Source organism: Talpa occidentalis, unplaced genomic scaffold (genome assembly GCF_014898055.3).
Source record: "Talpa occidentalis isolate TD23 unplaced genomic scaffold, MPIMG_talOcc4v2.1 talOcc4.16, whole genome shotgun sequence".
Classification (NCBI taxonomy): domain Eukaryota; kingdom Metazoa; phylum Chordata; class Mammalia; order Eulipotyphla; family Talpidae; genus Talpa; species Talpa occidentalis.
The window spans coordinates 51,470,762-51,484,503 of record NW_023601653.1 but is presented as its reverse complement, the minus strand read 5'-3'; the positions used below and the strand labels follow the sequence as shown (position 1 = coordinate 51,484,503).

At 47.0% G+C, this 13,742-nt stretch overlaps 2 protein-coding genes across 4 annotated transcripts in view; one reads left to right on the top strand and one right to left on the bottom strand.

The window, feature by feature from the left end:
- LMNTD1 (lamin tail domain containing 1) overlaps positions 1-12,652 on the bottom strand; it is a 361,980-nt gene extending 349,328 nt beyond the window's left edge. The window contains exons 1-2 of one of the 3 annotated variants that reach the window (XM_054696350.1): positions 12,207-12,652; positions 4,628-4,699 (exon numbers count right to left, since the gene is read on the bottom strand). The gene's annotated coding sequence lies outside the window, so the exon portion shown is untranslated. The remainder of the gene's footprint in view (positions 1-4,627; positions 4,700-12,206) is intronic. The other 2 variants (XM_054696346.1, XM_054696356.1) reach the window with 2 other exon arrangements.
- Positions 12,653-13,160: 508 nt separating this feature from the next.
- The window catches only part of RASSF8 (Ras association domain family member 8), a 116,364-nt gene continuing 115,782 nt past the window's right edge, over positions 13,161-13,742 (top strand). The window contains exon 1 of the mRNA XM_037514203.2: positions 13,161-13,212. The gene's annotated coding sequence lies outside the window, so the exon portion shown is untranslated. The remainder of the gene's footprint in view (positions 13,213-13,742) is intronic.

The following is a 13,742-nucleotide window of genomic DNA, read 5'->3' as shown; positions in this document are numbered from 1 at the left end:
CCTCACAGCTGCTCTGCATCACTGGGTGGGAGGCTACAGGATGTGGCCAGTAAATTTCTGGGCCCAACTCTACAGTGTCTGAGAACCTGCCACGTGACTTGTATAACCTGACCCCAAGCCAGCTTTACAAAGTGGCAGCAGGCATTCAGTCATCACCAAGGAAACTCTCACCTGGTACTCTCTTATCAGCCTCTGCCTGCTACAGAGTCATGTTCACAACAATAAAGACAAGCTTGGCTTGACTTCAAGTAAAATACTGATTTTTTTTTAAATGACAACTTAGAGATCTGGTTTGCCAGTACTTTCATCTGCAGTAGTAACTGCTGAATGAGGATGTTTTTCAGTAGAATGGACCAAAAAAACAAAAATCAAAACCCAAGCAAACAAGGACATGAAGAGCACATTTCTAACATTCACTGGCGGGAGCTTCAGTAACGGGAACTCGTCTCTGAACCATCACCAGGGCCTGAGAGGCTGGTGTCTCACTCACACCAACTCCTTGTCCTGTAACAGGGTGGTCCCCAGGAAAGGGGGAGGTTCCCTGCCCCTCCCAAGGGAGGGTGGAGCTGAGCAGGAAGAGGAGAAGCTGCAGAAGAGACTGAGGAAGGAAGCAGCATGGAGCCAGGAGACCTGGAGGAGGCACATAGAGCCTAGAGACACGTGAAGAAACTGCGCTTGTCTTTGGGTCGTGGACTAGGTGACACAGATGTGGGTGAGACCCGTGGGGAGGTGACAATGGCAGCTTTTATCTTGATGTTGATTTTGCTCTTTTCCTTCCGGGCTTGTCCAGTTGTTTGTGACCCTTTTCTGTGGGTCCCCACTGGAAGATGCTTTAGACTTGTAGCAGGCTTTGGGGCCTTGTTCTGGGCCAATCCCATATGGATGGACTTTTACCCACGAGGGGACGGGTAACTTTGGGTGCTTCATTTAGAAACTAGACTCTTTGCCTTACCTGTATTGTTTCCTAGTTTTATTAAAGTTCCTTCCCATTAAAGTCTCCTATGTTTTGTGTTGATGCGGCGGATGGCAGAACCCATTTAGAATAGGCAGGTTTGCGGGGCTTGGGCTGACCCTCTCCCTGTCCTATAACAGTCCCACCTCAAGACACCCTCTTAGGGAAAGCAGCTCACATGGAGATGGGACCTCCAACCTCTGGTTTCAGGAGAAAGATTAGGGATAAAGGCTTATTTGAGTTGGAGCCTAGTATAGGGTAGACGGAATTCATCTTTCAACCACTTTATTTGGCAGATACTCATCATCTTGTTTACAGATGCAGAGACTGAGGCCAAACAGATGAGATAAAGTGCCCAAAGTCAGCACCAGCTCCACCCCCACTATAGAAACTAATCTACCACTTCACTGCTGGCCTGGAGCCAAGCGCCTGTACTGTTCTCTTGCCCTCGAGGGCAGGGTTAGGTTAGCCAGGAGGGTAAAGAAAGAATAAAAGAAATGGCAAACAGCATTAGCAGATGTCAATATGTTTTTTCAAATATTCTACCTTTTTGACAACTGTCCTTGCTTGGACTCAGGTCTTATAAGAAGACCAAAAAGTGCATTGATTTGCTTTTTCTTTATCTAACATAAAGACTCAGAAGCACCTTGCATAACTTTAGTAACTCCTGAACTGGCTGCTGGGTTTGCAAGACTAGAAAAGAACTCCAAGATGTCCACTCCCTGGGAGGATTAGAATCCAATATTTGATGCCTGTCAAACCTCTTCTAAACCCATTTTACCTCCCAATGCGTCCTCTCTTTTGCCTATATTATCTTTTGCCTATATTAAGAAATTAGGAAATTATCTCTCAATTTTAGAAATTTTAATTTTAATTCATTCATGTGATGTATGCAATAGCTCTAAATTATATCCCAAAGAAGTCCATGATCACCCACAGTAAAATATTTATGTGTAAAGTAGTTCCTCCTCCAAATCACCACATCCTCCCTTTCCCAACTGCAGCCTACTGGAAAGATAGAAATTATATAAAATCCCCTGCCCTGGCTGTTGCTACCATAGGGGCCCATAGGTTTCCCTCTTCTGCATGGAACTCAAACCTGGGGGTTGATTGCCAAGGTCTAGAGTTTTAGTTTCGATGTTTCATTTTGTCTTGCTTGCTTCCATTTTTTTAACATAAAAAAATTGTGTTTTCTAATAATTCTTTTTCATCACCTTACGTGCTCCTGCCCCACATGGCCAAACAGGACTAGACCAACAAGGACCCCCATAGTGCAATCATGATTGTTCTTTCATTACAAGAGAGGAGGGTCAAGGATGGCCAAGGGTTCCATCTTGGATGAATTTCTGACATTTGGATTCCAACACATGATGTTTTTCTCTTAACCCACACTTCACTAGGGAATATCAGGTACTAAAATTAAAACAGGGCCTCCCCGGTGGCACACCAGGTTGAGCACAGCACTGTGAAGCTGTCCGTAGCCTCTGCAGCATGGGTTCAATTCCCAGCCAGCAAGGGAGATACCCAGCAGATACACAGCAGACCTCTCCTGTCTCGCCCGCTGCTTCCCTCAGCAGTATTTTCCATCCATCTGCCTGTTCTGCTCCCCACTCTCTCCGGTGAATTCTCTCACCCTCCTGCGCCTCTGGCCTGTACCCCAGGTCTTGGATAAATAAATATAAAAATAAATCTTTAAAAAAAAATAACTTAAAACACAAAACCCAAAAATGTCTCTCCCTGGAGGAGAAGAAAGAGTTCCTTTTTTCAGTTTACTCTCTGAAATGACCCAGGGCTGACCTGACTGTGGATTTCTGTCTAGAATCAGGGAGGACTGCACCAGGGTTGTTAGTTTACTCAGCTATCACATCTGCTGTTCACACGTGGACTTGCCAGTAGGTTTCTGCTTCTTTAATTTTTTTTTCCTTTAAGATTTATTTATTTATTTATACAAGCACTGGGTACAGTCAGAAGCGCAGGAGGGTGAGAGAATTCACCAGAACCAGAGTGGGGAACAGAACAGGCTGACTGATGAAATACACTGCTGAAGGGAGCAGTGGGCTAAGCAGGAGAGATCTGCGCGCCATGTGGGACTCTTGCTGGTGACCGGGGATCGAACCAGAGCTGCAGAGACTGCAGGCAGTTTCGCAGCCCAGGGCTCAACCACTGTGCCATCAGGGAAGGCCCAGTTTATGCTTCTTTATCCATTGCTAGTTAGGAAGTTCTAACAGCTCACAATTCTCACTGAGAATGGCTTGAGAAGAGTGAAGTCACATAATACTGTACAAAACAGCAGTATTATATCATGCTCTGGTACAAATCTATCTTAAAGTCTCCCTACATTTTTTTTTTCCTGGAGTTCTGGGGGGATGCTGAACTGTTGTTGGGTTATTATCAGAAGCTGGAGCAAGCCAATTCTGCAGTGTCTCTTTTCCCTCAATGGCATCAATTGTTTTAAGTTGTGACCCATAAATTCAGAATGTCAGAGCTAGATGTGGTGCATGAGGACAGCATGGCCTCCCCTCCTGGAGGAAACACAGGGGCAGCAGAAGAGGCAAGGGGCCTCCCATAGTAGCCAGGTATGCCAGTCAGTGCTGAGGTTACCGCTCACTCTATCTTGGAGAGGGGAGAGAGGGCAAAGGGCTGCGTCAGCGTCACAAAGCTAAAGTCAGTGCCCCAGAAGTCATGGGACCAGTTTCTAGGATGGGCCCTTATCTGCACATAAGGCCAGTAATATCCTTGAGAACAGGCAGCTACCTTGGTCACAGTAATCAATGGGTTATTATTCCAATTGGCTTGTAAACTGAATTTAAAAACTTACCAGTCATTCCAAAATACCAGGTTAACTTCCTTTGCTAGGCACAGTTGCCGATGAGGCTTAGATGCTGCTGGGCCTGAGATCCCTACTCTGCCAACCCTCCACTACACTCTGGGCCCCAGGTGGAAGGACCTGCCTACCCAAGACCTCAATTTGTAGTTCCATTTTGATCTTTCACCATGAACCTGTACCAATTTGGTGCTGTGTTTTCTCAGCAATTTTTGATCCTCACTCTTTAACTACATATTGCAGAGGCAGAGTGCAGATTTTGAAGCCAGCATTTCTGAGTTCAAATCCCAGTTCTTCTACTACCAAGTGATGTAACTCAGAATATTTACTTAATCTTTCTATGCTTTGGCTTTTTAGTGTATAAAATGGATATAATCACAGTACTTGGCCCAGTAAGTTGCTGTATTTGAAAGTTGATTTGAGAAGCATTTAGAACAGTGACTGGCACTGAGTATATTGACACAGAAGATTGTAATTCTTCATTTTGATGAAAATATCTTCTTAGATAAGAGCATGCAGATATAACAATACTTCAGATAATAATGACAACAATAAGAGGAGGAAGGTGAGGAAAGGAGATACCACTTACCTCCCAGGCACCAACTGATATTTCAGTTAATCACAATGACTCTCTGTGTGCTACTGATACCATTCTCCCTTCTCCCTTCCTTATTTTTTTGCAGGTAAGAAAACCAAGGTCAGAGAACATAAGGAATGTGTCCACAGCAGCTCAGTTAGTGAGATGCAGAGTCAGGAACTTGAACCAAAACCTGTCTTAGTATCGTTCCAACCTCTTCGAGACAAGGGTCTTAGTGCTCTTTAAAGTGCTTTTCTTAAATACACAGCCTTACCTCTGGCACAGGTCAGGAAGATTGAGATCTCCATGGGAGCTGAGGGTGGCAGCAGGAAGGGAAGGGCATCTCCTGGAAGGTGACAGGCATGGAATAAGGATGCCATCGCATCTGAACAAGCCCACCTCTCCAATATGCCACCCAACACCCAGGTGGGTATGCTGCTGGGGCCACCCCACACCCCTTGTTGATTTGAGCGGGCCATCAGGAGATGTTGCTGATTTCAATTAAAGTGATAGCACTTCAATAATTTCAGTATCAGTAATTCTTGGAGTCATTTATTTGTACCCTGGACTTAGGGTAAAGGGAACTTCTTCTCCAGATTAGGAAAAAAAAAAAAATGACATTTGTCTTGTCTTTCATCATCATAGTAGATAGGATCTTGCCGTCCTTGCTCCACACCCACCCACTCTCAGTTGTCAGTGTATCTTCCATTAGTCTGAAATGGCATTTTCAGGGAAGGTCTGGACTGGTGAAGGGTGGGGAAGGAAGATAAGGATGCCCCAGGCTTGCTGAGGGAACACCAAGCACAGCTGGCCTGTCCTGCACACGTCCCCCACCCTGCTCTCCTGTATCCCTGGAGCTGTCTGCCTCCTTCATACCCACATCCCCCCCCACACACAGAGCTTTCACCCACACCTCCCAGGATGGCCTCCTGATGCTCTGAAATGTAGGTGGTTCAGCAACAGGGTGTCTGTTTCGCAAAAGACCCGACAGCAGCACCCATCCTGGGCTCAGCTTCTCGGGCTCAACTTAGAAAGGGGAAGGCCATGGAAGGAGTTTTGCTCTATTCTCTCTCCACACCTGTCTGTCGAACTATCAGATAAGGTCATAGACCCTGCAGTGAAATATTTGTTATGTGAAGAGTGGTGAAAAGCTGCTGGAGGAAGACAGACAACCCTCTAGGGTAGGCCAGGGATGATAGAAATCCCAGTGGGAGCTAAGAGTGCTAGCAGAAGAGAGATAGACAGGCAAGGGTCTATCTCAGTGGAAGAGAAAGGGGGAGACTGGCAAGTGGGGCTCAGACAGAAATCTTAACCCAAAGGAACTCTGATCTCATCCTTGTCTTTCTAAATCAACCCTCAATTTTCCTAGCATTCTCAGCTCCTTCCCTGCTTAGTTGCCTCAGTTCTACAGCCAACACCAGCTGCCAGGGCAGCCGTAGAAGAGACATGCTCCCTGCCCCCCTAGCTGCAGTCTCAACAGTTTCCTTTAGAAATGACTCAGGTGTGGTGCTTGGCCTCAGGGGTACTGTCAGCAGTGACTTCAGTGGTTAGAGGGTCATGAGTGTCTGGGCTGGGCTCTACCCACAGTTAGTGGTACCTGAACTGGGCAGTGCTTTCTACCCAGAACCCCTTCCTGGCCTGGTGCCCCTGAGTGCTAGGAGGTTGGCTGTTAGCTGCAGCTCTGCCCTCTCAGAGAAAATACCTTTGCCCCCGGGTCAAACAGGCTTCCATGCTGGGCTGGCAGGCAGTGACCACGCACCTAATGAGTGACTGACAGTGGGGTAGAAATGTTCAGCATCCTTGTCCCAAGGCCAATTCTGCTGCAGTTCCACTCTAGGGTTCCCCACAGGCCCGGGCAAGGCTGAGCTTTAACCCCCTGGTCTGCAGCAGCCCACTCATGCCTCCTCAGACATGCCCGCAAGAAGTCACTTATACAAGAATCCCTGTCCTCGGCTCCGTTTTCCGGGAAGCCCACCTAAGACACATGATTATTCCCTGTATTTACTGTCTCCAGAAATGCCTTTAGGGAAACCACAGGTGACATAAGGAGCAGGAGCCTAAACCAAATCTGGACACCTAACCCAATCAATGCATAATATGCCTGAGCCTATGCCACTGTCTTCCTAACACCAGACCTCATTCTATCCAATCCCAAAGGATGTTCTGCTTATTTATACACTAAGGTAATTTCTCTCTTACTACAAAATGTGAATTATGCTTATTAAAAGAATTAGCTATGAATAAATGTCACAAAATTTGCCATCTTAAAAAAGAATTAGTATGTAGCATTTATTACTGATTCTTTAAAATGTGTCTGAATGATTCCACATTCTTATGTCATAATTGCTCTTGCTATGATTACATAAATCTCACATTTTTAATCAGTTAATGTTTTTGTTGCTTTTTTCCCCTCATGAACTATAAACTCTGCATTGTGGGTAGTTTGGTCCCTGATAAGGAAGTTCTGATTAATCTAACTGTATTATAAATCAGATTGGATTTCCAGTTTGCGATTAATAAAATATAATTAAATACATGAAGAACATAATTTAATCTTTCTGCTATGATTCAGAAGTCCTATCAAAGGCATCATTATAAACCACAAGTGAGTGTTGCGGAAGTGGAGGGAGATGGTTGCGTGGCATGCAGGATGCCAGAAGGCACTGCAGACCAGATTTTACTGCATATATTTACAAAGATGCAGACTTGTGTCATGAGGCAGCCCAATGCCTGTTTTCTCCCCATACACTGATTCTCGTGAAGGCTCTTGTAGAATCACCCAGACCTAACCTCTGCTGACTACATCCATTCCTCTGGACAATAATAAAAGAATCAAGACTTTTCAATTTTCATGAGATTAACCTCTTAAAAAAAACAAAACAAAACAAGACAAAACTTCCAGTTGAATAAGGACCTCACCATAATTTAAATACTATTTCTAAATATATTTAGATGTCTCACTTTTGGTATGACTGGTTGTCATTTTCACTTACAATTTATGCTTTATTTACTTTCCATATTGTCCTTTATTTGTTTAACAAAACAAACTCATCATCATCATCCTGCCCCATCAAATTATTGGAGGGTCTTTCAAGAGGCTTTTTATGAGCTAGTAATTAAACTATTTTGTTAAAAAAATTATCATCAAATGAGTAATTTCAAAAAAATCTGAGAACTATCAGTTGTTTTTTAAAAGCCCCTTCACACTGCATGAAAATAAATTACAATGGTTACAGACCTTTGTAGTGTTTCAGTGTGTGTACAAGATCTTTCTTTAGTTAGAAATATACCATATTTACATATTTACCACACCTTTATACTAAAAAGAACAGGATATATGACTTTTTTTTCTTTTCCTTCCACATTTATCAGTAACAGTGACTAAATGAAAGACTTGGTTAGATTAGACTGAATAACTCTGAAGGACTCATTTGTACAAATTTTTGAAGTGATAAAACATTAGATTGAATAGAAAGAATTATACAGGAGAAAATATTTTAGGCTACAAAAAAATAAGATAAAAGAATATGAAGGCCAACATATAAATAATCATCATAATATTTCCTTTAATCAGTATTCCTTCCAATTCTTCCTGCTATTTAACTCTTAAAAATTTTCATGATTTGGGCCTCCCTGGTGGTACAGGGGTTAAAGTCTCAGCACTAACAAGCTATTGCCAGCTACAGAGGCATGAGCTTGATCCCTAGCCAGGGAGCTAACCCACGTGGCACAGCAGACCTCTCCTGACTTGCGTGCTGCTCCCCTCAGCAGTGTATTTCAGTCAGTCTGCCTGTTCTGTTCCCCACTCTGTCTCTGGTGAATCCTCTCACCCCCCACACCTCTGGCCTATACCCCAGTTCTTGTATGAATAAATAAATAAATCTTTGAAAAAATTTTTTTCATGATTTCCAGTGCTCCATACCACATCATCCTTTCCTAATCATACCAAAACATTTTTAAAAAAACTATCATCTATTTATTTTTCCAAATTCATCAACTTTATCACAAACAAAAATGATATTCAGTATCAGTGTTACACTATTTAATCTGAAATGTTCTTTTCAATCTTCTCACTCTAACTTCTACTAAACATTTACTTACTTTTTAAGGCCCAGAAAAATGTCACTTCCTCTGCGAAACCTTCCCCCTTTTCTCCAGGCAAAATTCACTCTTTCCTCAAATGTACACTAAGAGAATTTTATATACCCTTCTTTTATTTTTTTATAATAAAGATTTATTTATTTATTTATTTATTTATTTATTTATTTATTTATTTATACAAGCACTGGGTACAGTCAGAAGCGCGCGGAGGGTGAGAGAATTCACCAGAGCCAGAGCGGGGAGCAGAACAAGCAGACTGACGAAATACACTGCTGAGGGGAGCAGCGGGTGGCAGGAGAGGTCTGCGCACCATGTGGGACCCTCCTCCGGTGGCTGGGGAGCAGCTGGGAATCGAACCAGCGCTGCAGAGGCTTTGGGCAGCTTTGCAACCCAGTGCTCAACCGCTGCGCCACCAGGGAGGCCCTATATACCCTTCTTTTAGACCTTTAAAGTTGCTATATAATAAATATTTGTGTGTCAGTTAGTAACTTATTATTATTGAGAAACTTCTTATTTTTCTCTCATATAAGAAAAACCATTAAAAGGTATGGTGTTCAGGGTTGCAATGATGGCTCTTTTCATTATTTTGCTCTTTTTTCCTTATCAAATATGACTTTGGGCTTCAAGATAGTCTTGATGTCACAAAGTTATTGCTGGAGCTCCAAGCTATCACATCCATATTCCAGTCGGAAATAGGGTTTGGATAATCCCTACCAATAACTGACCACCAGACATTCAAATAAAGAATTTTCCTGAAAGTCCCACACAACATCTTACATCCATATACCATAAGTCTATACTTAGTCACCCCTATTTGCAAGGAAAGTTGTGAAACGAAATTTTTCACTGGGCACAAAATCAGGTCTGTGTTACTAAGAGAGAAGAGGAGCAAGGGAGAAGAATAGCAAATAGCATTGTTTTCTTTTTTGTTAGCATGTTTCTTTAGACGGAATGTGAAGTCACAGGTGTTTGAGATTAAGTCAGACTCATTTTTGTAATTTTAGAACCTAGCATAATATCAGAGTTAACTATTTTTTCTATCATGGCTTTTAATCAAAGAAGAAGAATAACTTAGGTAGTTATAGAAAAAGAAAATCAAAGATAAAGTATAACAGGTGAATAGCCGGCATTTGTTTATTCCATTTATATTGTCATTAACTCATTTGACTGTGATTTCAACTAATATTGAGCTCCCAGTGTGAGCCAGGCCCTGTGCCAGGAATGTGGAATACAATGACAAATACAACTTAGTGCCTGCCTTGTGGGAGAATAGTGAGTCTTCTACAAATAAACAAGCAATTTCAGGGTAATTGAGTAAGAGAAATGGGAAGTGGTCCAGAGTTCTGTTTTTAGGGTTAGAAAACTGAGTGCACTCTGAGTGGGGGAAGGGGTAGGGTGAGAGGAGGAAAGATAAGTGGAGCTAGATAATAAAGAATTATATCTACATCAGTTCCTATCTTCTTTGCCTATCTTAGGGAAAGGAGATATTCTGCCAAACATGAAGAGGTTACAAAGAGAGAAAAAAGGAGATTTGAAGATGCTAAGCTGTTGGTCTTAAAGACAAGGAAGAGGCCACAAGCCAAGGGATGCAGGTGGCAGTTAGAAGCTGGAAAAGGCAAGGAAATGGATTCTCCCCTCAAGCCTCCAGATGGAAAACATTTTCATTTTAGGATTTCTGACCTTCAGAACTATAAGATAAAGCATTCTTATTGCTTTAAGCTACTCTCTCTAGTAATCTGTTTACAGTAGCAAAAGGAAACTAAGCCTTACTTCCTGTATCTCTGGGTGTTGGCCCTCCTGTACAGTCCACTGCCATCCAGTCCACAATCTCTCCCATTTAGAATCCCTGCTTTCCTGAATCCATCCTCCCAGATTGATTTTTTTTAATCAAAGCTGATTAGATCACGGAGCATAAATACTCATTTTATTTAGGTTACTTTCTGGGAATATAACTAGAAAACAGAAATAAGGATTGTTTACAAGTCCCATCAAGAGGACATTTGGTGAGACATCAGGAAGGCTTAATAGGGAAGTGATTATAGCTAAAAGTCTAAAACAAATTGTACTACACTGACGGAAGACTACATTAACCACATGGGGTTGACATGAGGAAAGAGATTTTTCCTATCCAGGGCCAGATGGAAGCAAATGGCTTCTGTAGCCACCAGGAAGGCACGCTGTCTTTTGAGGAAGGGATATCTTTACCAGGGTGCTAGCAAGGGCTTTGGCTATATCACAGACATGGTGATTCAATCACATATGACTTAAATGCTAGTCACAAGAGAGTTGGTTGTCTTGAGTCAGTCAGCCAGTTCACCTCAGAATGAGTGATAAAATCATCAAGACCCTCCAGGTGACCAGCGAAACTAGAGAAAGGTTCTGCTACAGTCAGGTCCTGCGTGTTGGTTTACCAATAGCCATACCCCAGTCTGCTATTTCATAATCCAGTTTCAAGACCTCCACAGTGGGAGGGGAGAAAGTTCTATAGAGAAAGGAGAGGTCAGTGTTGGCAAACGCCCCAGAGGGCACAAAATGGGTATTAAATTTTTCCTGAATCAGGTGGTGACTGGTGTTCAGTGGAGTGGAAGGCGAGGTGGGAATGAGGGCTTAAGAAAGGTTCTGTGAATTCTGGAAAACTCCTTTGCCAAGATTCTGTTAGGGGGAAAGGATGTCCTGAGCTAATCCCATACAGGCTTTGTGGACCCCACCCCCACTCCAGACTAAAGCCATCAAGACATTGGGAAAGACAAATCCCATCACCTCCAAGGGAGGGTGGCTGGGACCTGAGGGTGGAGTTGGGCAGCCAGGTTGGATATAAAAACCAAACATGTGGGCCTTGGGGTCTCTGGCTCGTGATCGCTCGCCTCCTGGCTTCACCGCTCCTGGCTGGCGGCCAACTCTGAGAGCGCCATTTTGGGATTCCTGATCTGCGGATTGGGTAGGACGCATTTAAAACTTTGTCTCCCACTTTTCTCCCAGAACTATACATTTCCTCATTTCCCCTTCCCTTGTAAATAAACCTTTATTAACCTTTCGCGTGTGCCTGCAACAGAGCATTGATAAGTCCTTTTAAGCGCGCGGGTGAGGACCCACAGTCAGGCACCCCGTTTTGTATCGGGGTTGCTCTACAACAATTCTAGTAGGGTTAAGGGAAGATCTACAAAGCACTCTTTAAATAAAATTCCCTCAGGTTTTCAATGGGATCAGAGAACCCTTCAAGGTCCATGAACCAAATTTGGGTCTTCCCTCTCTTCTGAGTTCACTTGCCAGGTAGTGGAAGTAATGAATTGTGTGAGAACTCAAGGACAAAAACTTAGAGGGAGAAACAAAAGGTCTTAAACCCCAAACTGAACACAAACAAACCAGAGTCAGATAAGCTCTAACAAGTTGTGGTTCCCAATTAATACTCTGGTGTGGAGGCTTAAAAACAAAGCCAGAAAAACCCAAGAGTGTCTGGAGAATTCAAAGGGGCAGTTTACAACTGGAAGGCTCCTTGCCCTCAGCCATGACCTTCAACCCCAGTCAGTGGGCTCCCCAGGGCTGAAAGGTGGGCACGAGCGCCCCAGCGGGACCAGGCCTGCCCTCTGCCGCAGCTGGACTGTCACGGGTGGCAGGACCAGGCCCTCTGCGCTTTCAGACCAGCGCTCTGGCTTCCCTCCTGGGCCAGGCAGGTGCTGCATGTGAAGGTGTGTGTGTGCGTGTGCGTGTGTGTGTGACGGTGAACCCCGCTCTCGCTAAACGTGGTTACTCACGTCTGACTCCCTCCCTCGTGCTTTGCTGCTCCTCGGTCACTGCCCGCTGCTAAGGGGTCCTAGGCCACTCCAGACGCTGCAATTCCCGCTCGGGTGGGGGCAGTGTGTGTGAGTGCGCGAGTGTCACGTGTGTAGTGAGGGTGAGGCGTATGAGTGTGTGGCATGTGTATGTGCAGTGTGTCAGTGTGTGGCGTGTGAGTGCGTGTGTGAGAGTGCTGTGTGGAGTGTGTGGTGCATGTGTGGCGTGTGTGAGTGTGCTGTGTGGAGTGTGTGGTGCTTGTGTGGCGCGTGCGTACGTGTGTGTAAGCGCGCGCCTCTGTGTGTGTGTGTGTGTGTGTGTGTGTGTGTGTAAGCGCGCGCCTCTGAGGAGCAAGCCTCTCCTCTGGGGTGACCGTAGAGGGCAGTGTGGCCAGCCTCTCGCCGGGCTCTGGCACGGTTCACTCCCGGGAGAGTCGCGGCCGGTCCCCGCGCGCGGGCCCGGGGTCGGGGTCCGGGCGCCCCTCGCCCTCCCACAATGCAGCGCAGCGGCCCAGTTCCGTTACCAGGGCGCTGCGGGCGGCGGGCGGCCGGCGAGCGGCGCTGTCACCGAGCGGCGGCCGAGGGGGCGCCCCCGCGCCGCTCCTCCCGCGCGCCGCCCGCCGCCCGGCCAAGGGGCGGAGCCGCCCGCCGCGCCCGGCCCCGCCGGCCCCCGCCCAGAGGCGCCGGCCGCCCGCGCCCCGCCGCCGCCCGCGCCCGCGCCCCGCCGCCCGGCGCCCGCTCCTCGCCCAGGCTCGCCGCCGCGCCCGGGCGCCCGGCTCCGACCCGCCGCGTCCCGTCGCCCCGCCGGGGGCGTCCGCGCTCCCCGAGCGCCGGCCGGGAGGTGCGCCGAGCGGGCGCCGGGGAGCCCGGGCCTCCCGCCGGGGCCGCTCGGGGAGGCCGGCCGGGCTGCGCGCTGCGGACTCCCGGCCCCGCCGCGTCCCAGCGCCCCTCCGGGCGGCCTGCGGGGGCGGCGCCGACGCCAAACTCCGTAAGTATTAACTTTGCGCCCGATTCCCGGGCCGCGTCTGGGACCCTCGCGCCCCCCGGGCTCCCGCCCCGCCCCTTGCCGTCCCGGGCCGCGCGAGGACCCGGCTCGCCGCGCCCCGGCCGAAAAGTGCCCCCTCGCTCCGCCGCTGCCCCCCGCGTCCTTGGCTGGGGGCTTAGAGGCCACTTTCGGGGGGAAGGCGAATGTGGGTCTGGCTTCTCACCTATTTCTTTCTCTACTTGGAAACGGGCTGCGCGCGGCCGGGCCGGCGGGGTGGGCCACGCTTATTTTCTCCGCTGGCCAAAAAATGCTTGGTTTCCAGGTTTTTGAAATTCTGTGGGAGCGAGTCACCCTCCTCCGTCCCGGGTGCCCCTGGTCGCCTGAGCGCCGGGGGAAAGAGTCCAGAAGGGGCGACGCGCAAAGTCATCCCCTCTCGCCACCTGGAAAGTGGGGAGGGACGCGGGCTCCGGGGTCCGTCCTGCGCGGCTCGGGGTCTCGCCGGCCGGCGCCCCGGGTTCGCCATTCGCTGCGGC